Genomic DNA, 11,432 nt, shown 5'->3' with positions numbered 1-11,432 from the left:
GATTTAACAGTTCATTCCTTGTTATATATCTAATTATCTTTATAAATAAATATATTAAATTATCAGCAATTTGGTCTTATCTCTCTAGAGAACCCTGTCTAACACAGATGGGATAACCTCTGAAGGACACTCTTGTAGTGTCAGCTGGGTAGCAGAACATTGCATGGTTAGGGCAGTGTCCTCCAGGAGTCTAAGTATTCTCTAAATCAACATCCAATATATGGTGTTGCTTCTCCCATAGCCAGGATTCGTGAGTCCAGGAATCAAGAGGTGTAAATTGGAGTCATCACTCGCAATTATCCTTCATGGTCCACTTGCAAAAATTTTGTTTCCTGTCCCATGATACTGTGCTCTACAAGTCCAGAGGCCTTAGTTTCAAAGAGAGGAATGCTCCCACCAAGATTTGCAAAATAGCTTCCATTCTATTGGGAGTTAAGAATCCCTGCTCCCCACTACACCCAGCCACTTAGAGCTTCTCATGCCTCTGAATCAACAGGCAAATAAGGGAGTTACTATCTTAGATGATGTGATTGATCCTGATTACCAATGAAAAATCAGATTGATATATGATGGAAGAAGAGTTTGTTTGAGACACAGGAGATCTCTTCAGATGTCTCTTAGTCTTAACAAACTGTGTTAGGCTGGGTTCTCCAGAGAAGCAAAATTGGTGATAAATATAGATAAAGATGATATCAAAATATGTGTAAAGAGAACTATATCAAGAAAATGGCCCACATAGTCGTAGAAGCTGGCAAGCCCTGTCCTAGTATCCACAGGCTGGTGGCTGTGGATGAGGCCAAGGTCACCAGGCTTAGGCCTGTGGCTGAAGAGAGGAATAAATCCAAGGTCGATAGGTCAGACGGTAGGCTGGTGATGGCTCCTGGGATTGGCAGACAATATGACCGACTGCTGGCTTCCATGTTGTTGAGCCAGATGCAGGATTTAGACACAACAAAAGACAAGCAATTTCCCTCACAGCATTATTATCTAGGAAGTAGGGGACACACACACGCACACACACACACACACACACACACACACACACACACACACACACACACACAAAGGAAATGTTCTTTCAATTGCATCAGGGGCAAGGTGGTTGTATTCTGCCCTACTCTTCTTCTAACTGATTGACTGTTCACAGCACATCACATTATGGAGTTGGTCATATTGCGTTAGGTCGCATCGAGGTTTGGACTGCCAAACCACTGAGAATCCTCACACAGCCAAGTTGACACAAAACCTAACCATCACACAAGTCCTCTGATTAAAGTCCGTGGAAACCTACAGCAACTCAATTTCAATGGGAATGCTAATGGCCCACACCTTTAAGAATGAAAGTTTGGGTCCCCTTCGCTTCCACCCCAGGCAAAGAAACAGCTTGCTGAGTATATAAGAGTGAAGGGGTGGAGTTTAGCCTGTCAATCACGTTGCAGCTAGATGACCTCATTTGGAGGTGCTAAGGAGATAAATAGCTCTCTGGAGGCGGGATATAGGCTCACTCCCTGTGAGACATTTCTGTTGATAAGACACATGGAGCTACACTAGAGCCCTGGAGCCCAAGGAGCCACGTGGAGACCCCTGCCAGCACTGAGAGGCTCACACCACCACTGGATCCACAAGACCTTCCACCCGTTGGCCTGTGATCTTCCTGCCTTTTGCGTCACTGCGTGTGTTTCATGAGTCTTTAAAGATTGGTATTGGACATATTGCTAATATTGGATTTATGGACCTGATCTGGACTGGACTGGGATGTTTTCTCAATATTGAAATTGCTTTTATATATAAACCTTTTCCTTATACACGTATGCATGTCCATGAATTTGTTTCTCTAGTCTACCCAGACTAACACAATAAGGAATACACAATGGTGAAAGAAAATAGTCCTAAGTATCAGTTCTGACCATATGACCAGTTGTAGAGATAAAGATTGTTATTGTTATGAGTATTTTGTTCTTGTTTTATTATATGTGTATTTGTTGTTAAGTGTCATTGATACAGCTTTGACCCATAGTGACCCTAGACACAACTGAAAGAAGCACTGCACGGTACTGGACCATCCTCACAATTGTTTCTACGCCTGAGCCCATTGATGCAGCCACTGTGTCCGTCCACCTCCGCGAGGGCCTTCCTCATTTGCACCACCCCTCCGCTTTACAAAACATGATGTCCTTCTCCATGGACTGTCCTCTCCTGACACGATGTCCAAATTATGTAAGACGAAGTCTTGTCATCCTTGCCTCTAAGGAGCACTCTGGCCTTACTTCCTTTCAGTACAGATCTGTTTGTCCTTTTAGCGGTCCACGGTGCTTTCAGTCTTCTTCTCCAGCAAGAACTGTAGAAAAATAGATTATCTATTTCTGTGGGTATATTTAAAAAAAACCTCATTGTCATCTAGTCAGTTCTGATGTACTGTGACCCTATAGGACAGGACAGCATAGAACTGCCCTTTGAATGTCTGAGGCGGTAAATCTTTAAGAGAGCGGAAAGCCTCGTCTTTCTCTTTTATATACATACATATAAAAGATTTTTGTTTTCTTAGATGTAAACAGTGCTGGTGCATTTTTCAGTTGCATCATGGTAGTTGAATCCGGCTAGTTGAATGTATGACTTTATAATTATCTTTATTTAGAAGTTATGTATTACTTAATAAGATGTACAAGTGTCAAGTTGCAAAGTGTGGACTGTAATGTTTAAAGTTATGTGTCAACTTGGCTAGACCCTGATTCTTGGTGGTTTGACAGGTATTGTACACTCATCCTCTATTTTCTGATCCAATGGGAGCACCAAGTCAGTTAAAAGGGAAATTTCTTTAGAGATGTGGTCTATATGTAATACATAGAGAATTTGAGGCAAAATTCGTTCTCTCAATCCTATATCCAAGTCACTATTCTCTGACTTCCAGGTATGGGGAGGCGAGTCAGCAGTTTGCCACCTGACCTGCTGATTTGGGGTTTGTCAATCTCTGAAATCACTGGAATTAGAATAAGTCTATGTGTTAGTCTAGGTAGACTAGAGAAACAAATTCATAAACATGCAAATGTACATAAGGGAGTGGTTTATATATAAGAAGAATTGAACATTGAGAAAACATCCCAACCCAGTCCAGTCCAAGGCCATAAGTCTGATATTAGCCCATATGTCCGATACCAATCTATAAAGTCCTCTTCAGAGTCACGAAACACATGCAATGAAGCCAAATGAAGGACAATCACAAGCCAGTGGGTAGAAAGTCTTTGGGTCCAGTGGCGTTGTTAGCATCTCAGTGCTGGCAGGGGTCTCTGACTTCTCCAGCTTCTGAGATCTGGTTGCGTCCATGTGGCTTGTCTTCTGCAGTGTCTCCCAGGGAGTAGCAGAGAGAGAGAGGTGTCTTCCGCCTCCAAGGAGGAAGTACCAGATTTCCCAGAATTCTCAGGAGAAGGCCATGCCCAAAGTCTCATTGGCTATCCCCAGATTGACAGCCTAGACTCCACCCCTACACTCATAATCCTTAAATTGACACCAGATTAGGTGACTACCACAGACTCCATCAGAAAACTTCCCCCATAGGTTTGAGATTGGCCAGTTAGGCTGGGTTTTCTAGGAACACAAAACCAGTGACACACATATGTACAATAAAGAACTTTATATCAAGAAAGAAATGTATACGAAGGAAGCAGCCCTGCTTATTCCAGCTCTAGTCTAACTCAAGTGACTAACTGGAGATCACTCCAGACTCAGGCAGCTGCCAGCAGGAAGTTGGGAGATTATGGGCTGGTGGGTGCAGAACCACATGGTTCTAACCCCAAGGTCAACAGTTTGAAAGCACAACCACTCCACAGGAGAAAGATTAAATTTCTGCTTCCATAAATAGTTATGGTTTCAGAAGCCTACAGGGCAAATTCTACTCTGTCCTATACAGTCACTATCAGTCAGCTTGACTTGATAGTAGAGTATTTTGAGTTCTTTTTTGTTTTTATATCTATATCTCACTATCTATCATCTATCTATCTAATTTTACTGGTTCTACTATTCTAGAGAACTAGCCTAACACAATAAACATCTGAACTTTTTTCCCCAAAGAAAACTAAGATTTTTTTCAAATGTATATTTTTCGATTAATGTCAGTTAGAATGGTGAGACTTTAAACAAATATTTTTTGAAATTTGGTAGGTTATAGTCCCAATTTTAAGTTGGTCTAGTGCAGATGTTTTGTGTGTGTGTGTGTGTGTGTTTTAATTAATTGGGATTTAATACATAGAACATATCATTCCATATTTCAATCACATCAAGTAGAATTGTACAATTGCTACCTCAATCAGTTTCCAACCATTGTTTTTCTTTGTTTAAATCATTTTATTGGGGGCTTGTACAACTCTTATCACAATCTGTCCATCCATTGCGTCAAGCACATTTGTACATTTGTTGACATCATCATTGTCAAAACATTTGCTTTCTCCTTGAGCCCTTGGTAGAAGAGTGATTGTGTGGGGGTACCTTTTTCAATTGACTTTTATCCTCCACCATTTTGAGCAATGTTTTTATTTTTAGGCATTTTAAAGAGCAAGTGAGCTATTTTGATCTTGGATCCCTGAGATAATGCTGGCCTAAATGATAAAGGAGCAAGACTATCTTTGACCCCCTTTCAAAGTGTCAGATTTTTTAGAAATGGTAACAACCTTAGAAATGGGCTCTCTCCTGCCATTTCAAAGGCAGGAACACCTGGCCAGCAGTGGTAGGTAACTTACCAGTCACCCAGCTAATTTGCAGGCAGAAGTGTCTCTGATAAATCTTAGTGGAATTGAGATTTTTAGCACACTGCTCTAGAGCACCCACAAAGTGCTTCTAAATTAGCCAGAACTTTTAAAAGTCCACATCAGCTCTCTCACGGGACATTTAAACACACCAAAACCCAAACAACAAAAAATCAACCAGGCATGTTCACTGGGTGTTGACAAAGAGAAGACCGTGTCCCTCAACTCCCCACATGTCTCCACATTTCAGGAATTCCCAAAGCAGGACACCTTGGATCCCTGCAAGGTTTGAACGTTCTTCTTCTCGAGGTAGCTGTCGTGAATGACAGGTATGCTGTCAGTGACTCCTGTGTCATGATTTGACCGGGGTGCCTACAGTGTCCTCCCCGGGAAAGCAGAAGGGCCCTTCAAGGGCACTGGCCATTCAGCTCCTATCCGCTCCTGAACAAGGATCTGCTTTCCTGGCCGTTGGTGTGAGATGGCCTAACTCACAGCGATTCCAAGTACCGCCAAACAGAACATCGCCTGCCCCTGCCCCGCCTCAGAACCGGAGCTGTGTTTGAGCCCCCTGTTGCAGCCGCGGTGTCAATCCATCCCACTGAGGCGCTTCTCCTTCTTTGCTGGCCCTCTTCTTTCCCAAACATGATGTCCTTCTCCAGGGACCGGTTCCTCTTGGTAACATGTCCAAAATATGGGAGATGTCCAGGCGATGGTTAAGTGTCGTTTGGGTTCCAGGGACCAACATGCTCGGAGGGATAGTATTCATCTGTGTTTATAGGTTGGGAACAGAGATCCCCTGTGTGATGTATGGGGTCTTGAACTGACCCCACGAAGTATGGCGGCTGACACAGCGTTCATGGAAGTAGTTAGTGGAAGATGTTTACTCCAGCCTTGTTCTCAACCCTTTCCCAGCCTCCAGCTCCCTCTAGTGTCTGTAGCGGTGGTGCAGACCCCACTGCTGTGAGTTGTTTATTCACTGTCCAGTCTCCACACATGTGAAAGGCATTTGAAAGCACCATGGGTTGGGTCAGGTATGCCCTCATCCTTAGTTAACACCTTTGCTTCTTAACTCTAACGAAGTCTTTTGTATCAGATTTGCCTGGTGCAATGTATCATTTGATTGCCTGACAATCTCAACGTTTTCTTCGTTCCTATTGCTTATTGATCCACTTGTGAGGATTTTTGTTTTCTTTCTGTTGAAGGGGACTCCACACTGAAGGTTGTGGTCTTTGATTTTTATCAGTAAGTGCGTCAAGTCCTCTGCACTTTCAGCACAGGTGGTGCGTCACCTGCACATCACAGGTTCTAAATTACTATTTCTCCAAAGCCGACGCTCCCACCGTATTCAAACAGAGCAGATTGGAGAAGGATTTGCTCAGCATGCAGATTGAGCAAGTGTGGAAAAAGGACACGAAACTCTCTCTCTCTCTCTCTCTCTCTCTCTCTCTCTCTCTCTCACACACACACACACACACACACACACACACACCTTTTCTTTTTTAAACCATGTGGCATTCCCTGGCTCTATTTGAATGACTGCTTTTTAATCTATCTACACATTCCATCCGAGCGCAATTAAGTGTTTGGAATGCCCATACTTTGTCATGTTACCCATCATCTGTCATGATCCACACCATTGAATACCTTCACCTAGTCCATAAAGCATAGGTAATCATCTTTCTGCCATTCTGTGTTCAGCCAAGATCCATCTGATGTCAGCCATGACCTCCTTCGTCCTACTTCCTCTCTGACTCCAGCTTGAATGTCTGACTGTTCCCTGTCCATGTACTATGGCGACCACTTAAAAATGGACTTGCATGTGACACTAACAGAGGGAGCCCTGGTGGCATTATGTGCTCATGGTTGGGCTGTTAACTGCAAAGTCAACCCTCCAGCCACCCAAAAGGAGACAAGTGAGGCCATTGGTTCCTGTAAAGATTTCTGGTCTTGGAAGTGCTATGAAGCAGTTCTTCTCTGTCCCATAGGGTCACTAGGAGTGAGAATCAACGTAGTGACCGTGGGATTTGGGAGGTTGGTATTAATACTATTGTCCAATCATTTCTCTTTCCAGTCAATCTCCTTTCTTTGGAACAGGCACATATATGAAGCGCTATCTACAGTTGGGCAGATAGCTGTCTTCCAGATTTACTGAATGAGTGCTTTCAACACTGCGTTTGCTGGTTGAGACCTCTCAGGTGGTGTTCTGTCAAGTCCCGCAGCCCTGTCATGCACCAGCGCCTTCCGTGAATCGTGGACTTCTCCGGAACCACCAGCTATCCTGACACGGTTGCGCCTCAACCAGTGTTCTTTTGCTAGTGACCCCGTATTCCTCCCAGCTTCTTCTGGGGTTTCTTTCCTCACTCAGCATCCTTCAATATTATAGCTCGAGGCTTGAGTTCATGTTTCATTTCTATTGGTTTGCTAGTGCTGAGCATGGTCTTCCTCTGTGGCTTTCTGCCTCTACGTCTCTGCACTGTGCCACTCGACTCTGTCTTCTGGAGCGGCCCTTTGAATTTTTCTTTCAGCTCTTTTATTTCCCCTTTTAACATTGTCTTTTGCTACTCTACATTGAAGAGCAACCTTCCAGCTCTTCTGACATCCGTTTGGCTTTTCTTCTTTTCCTGCCTTTCAATGATCTTTTGGGCTCTTCGTGTTGGATGCCTGTGGTGTGACCCATAACTCATCTGTGACCTTGGGTCATTAGTGTTTAATGCCTCAAATCTATTTTTGAGATGAGTCTGTAAATTCAGGTGGGATATACTTAAGGTCGTATTGTCGCTCTTGTGAACGTGTTTGAATTTTCTTCAGCGTCAACTTGAATTTCCATATGGACAATTGATGGTCTGCTCCAATTGGCCTTGTGCTGACTGAGGATATTGGGTTTTGACATCATTTCTTTTCTCAGACATAATTGACGTGACTCCTTTGTATTCCATCCTGTGAGTTGGACACGGATAGCGACCATCTATGTTATTGAAAAAAAATCACAATGAAGTCGTTGTTAGTCTTGCAGAAGTCTACCATGCAATTTCCACCTGTGTTTCTCTCAACTCTATATTCCAATATGTTTTCCTCCCTTCTTTCCCCCAACCGTTTGCTTGACACATTATTCACATATCACACAATTCAATAGTTCAATCGCATCAAGAAGAGCTGCGCAATCATCCCCATAATCAGTTTTGGAACATTTTCTTCCATCTTGTACTCGTTGTTATTAGCTCCCCATTTCCCCCGCTTATTGTTTCCAACTCTCACATTCCAATAAATAGTAATTATCAATGTATCTTGATTGCGGGTTTGATCAATCTCAGACTGCAGGGATTAGTAAGAGTATTCAATTTATTCACTTTGGGCACTAGTTTGAGGTACACAAATTCAAAGAACAGTCATATTAAGGTGCCTTTCTTATAGACAAATGATGTCATCAATATTCCCACCCTTCACTAGCTCAACCAGTTTCTGGAGTAGGCTATCAAAGCCTGTATTTTCACAAGTTCTCCAACTGATCCTAATGCACACGGAAATTCAAGAACCACTAGCCTTGAACCCTCCCCTGTGTTCCACCCAATCTCAGCCTTGGCAGCACATTAGAATAGTGATCATTCACCATTGCCAATTTTTTTGTTTATTTTTTTTATATACATGCAGGCCTCCTCCCTCACATCCTTGTTACCACAGTGTAGTTACATTTGATAGCAAGTTTCAGACGGAATCTGCCACCTGTATAAATACATTTGATAGCAAGTTTCAGACGGAATCTGCCACCTGTATAAACACTTCATGGCAGGCAGGTACAGCACACAGCCACACCTGTCCAGAATACTTGACAGGCTGCCCACATCAGGCCCTGGCATAGACGTTGGCTGTACTTTAAAATCACCTGGGATATTGGAGATGTTCAATGCCCGGGCTGTACCCTCAGATCAATTAGATGGGAACCTGCAGAAAGGGATGGTGAGATCAAAGAATTGGTGATGGTGGGTTTTTGTTGTTTTTTTGGTGGGTTTTTTTTAAGCTCCCCAGGGGATTTCAATGTATTCCAGACTTGAGACCAATGCTATTGGGCCTCCCGGAGTCACTTCGCTGGAAAAGTTTACTCCCTGGCTATTGCAACACTATTCTGCTACAGTAGCCCATCAGACCAGATAACACACTCTTTCCTTAATTGGGTATGGGGCATTCAGAACAGAGCGTTCCAGAAGCAGATTGCTACTTAAGATGCTACCAGAAATTCAAGCTAGATTCAGAAGAGGGCATGCCATAGGGAATATCATTGCTGATGTCAGATGGATCTTGGCTGAAAACAGAATACTAGAAATGTTTACTTGTGTTTTGTTGAGTTTTCAAAGGCACTTGACTATGTGGATCACAATAAACTATGGATACCCTTGAAAAGAATAGAAATTCCAAGACATTGTGCTCATTTGGAACCCGTATATGAACCAAGAGGCAGTTGTTCAAACAGAACAAGGGAATTCTGCATCGTTTAATATCAGGAAAATTGAGCATCGGGGTAGTATCCTTTCACCATACTTATTCAATCTGTATGCTGCACAGATCATCAGAATTGGTGAGACATCACCTCCTGTAGTTTGGACAGGTTCTCAGGAGAGACTGGTCCCTGGGAAAGGACGTCATGCTTGGTAAAGCGAATGGGCAGAGACACAGAGGAAGACATGCAATGAGATGGATTGAGACTGGGGCTGAAAGCACGGACTCAAACACCACAATTGTGAAGTGTCTGTAGGACTGGGCAGTGTTTCCTTCCCTTGGGCCGACAGTCACTATGAATTGAATCAATTCAATGCTCCTAACAAAAAAGACTTAAGGTGAAACCCTAAGGGACTGGTAGTTAAACCCACTGTCATCTCCCCGATGCTGACCCAGCGACTCTAAAGGAGAAAGTAGAACTGCCCCAGGTCATTTCCAAGGCTGTAATCTTTACCCAGGAAGCAGCCGCCACATCTTTCTCCATAGAGAACTGGAGGGTTTGGATTGCCCCTTTCAGTTAGCAACGAACTCCTTAGCCACTGGATCCTCAGGGCCTCTTTGGACATTCCAGTTCTTGACTGTTCCTTCCGTGAGTGTTGAACTGTGAAGCAATCTAAAAGGAATTCTTTAACAATATCTGTCCTTTTCCCCATGATCATCCAAGTTTATTACAAATAGCAAGGAAGGAAAAGGGGAAGCCATTTCTTAGAGGGCAATTGTTGTATAAAGTGATGAACTTAATCAATATAACCGAATTATACATGTAAAAATTGTTAAATCGAGAATGTTTTATTATACATATATTGTTTTTACTAATATATATATTATTTACTAATATATATATTATTTACTAATATATATATTATTTACTAATATATATATTATTTACTAATATATATATATATATATATATATAGTGAATGGTACAACAGGCCTGAGAGCAGACAATTGTAGCAATTTTAAGGGATGCGTTTGTTTTTGTTTTTTAGAAATCATTTTATTGGGGGCTATTATAGCTATTAGAACAATCTATACATCAGTTGTATCAAGCACATTTTACATACGTTGCCATCATCATTTTCAAAACATTTTCTTTCTACTTGAGCCCTTGGTATCAGCTCCTCTTTTATGTAACACTCAAAGGTCGTTTGCTTCTAAAACATTTCTTTTAGTATCTCAAGAAAGCTAAACCTGCTCAGGAGCAGAAGAGGGCGCCAGTTTCCCATTCATCTTAGAAACCTAGTTCAAAAGAACTTGGGGCATCTCCCTAAACAGGCCCGGAAGAGGGCTCCCCCCAAAAGGGGATGAGAAACTAAACACCAGAAAGAATCTGTGATAACAGAGATGAGGCATTGAGTAAAAGCCACTTATCTCAAGAAATAGACCGATGGATTAGGACCGGCCTTCGGGCCAGAATAGGACTGTGTCCCTAAACAAAGCTCCAACCAATGCTTTGTTTTTATCGCAGTTCAGGACCGCAGCGTGGGCTCCCCCCCTACAGTCAGGAGAGGGTCTCCGGCACCGGGATAGGAGGGGCTAAGTCCAAAAAGCTCTTGAGCTTGATGGTTCTTCCCAGCCAGCTATCTTCCTTTACACCTAGGTTTAGTCTTGCCATCAGCGGGGCCCGAAGGCAGAGACGACACAAGTTATGTAATTGTGGATCACATCACTCACCTGATGTGTAAATTGCACCCTGGTGGGGTAGTGCGTGACACGCTAGGCTGTTAACCACAAGGTCAGCAGTTCGAAATCCTGTAAAGGTGCCAGTCTTGGAAACCCACCGGGGCAGTTCTACTCTGTCTAATAGGGTTGCTGTGCATCAGAATTGACTCCAGGGGAGTGAGTTTGAGTTGTTTTATAAATGTGCCCCTGACTGCCCTCTCCTTCCGGTTTCTCACTGACCTGCTTGTGGTTCTCCTACATACCGCATGTTCCATACGCCTGTTCATTTTTGTCCAGAAGATTCCTCTTCTTCCCAAGCCTACTGCCCACTCCTCCTTGGAGACTCAGCCTCTAGTACAACCGGCATGGTTGGCTCCTTGGCCCTCCTGGGTCCTTTGACTGCACTCTACTTGCCCTTAGCTTTCCACTGACCCATTGCGCTACAGCCCTTCTCTGTACACGGTTTGCCTTTCCCAGGAAACTCTAGGTGAAGGATTGCACCACTTTCCTTACATTCGCCCTTTGAAAGGGTGTTAGGTGCTC

The sequence above is a fragment of the Echinops telfairi genome, unplaced genomic scaffold (genome assembly GCF_000313985.2).
Source record: "Echinops telfairi isolate 266 unplaced genomic scaffold, ASM31398v2 ScPeMD7_443;HRSCAF=831, whole genome shotgun sequence".
Taxonomy (NCBI): Eukaryota; Metazoa; Chordata; class Mammalia; order Afrosoricida; family Tenrecidae; genus Echinops; species Echinops telfairi.
The sequence above is the reverse complement of the archived record's forward strand: the minus strand, read 5'-3'. Positions refer to the sequence as shown.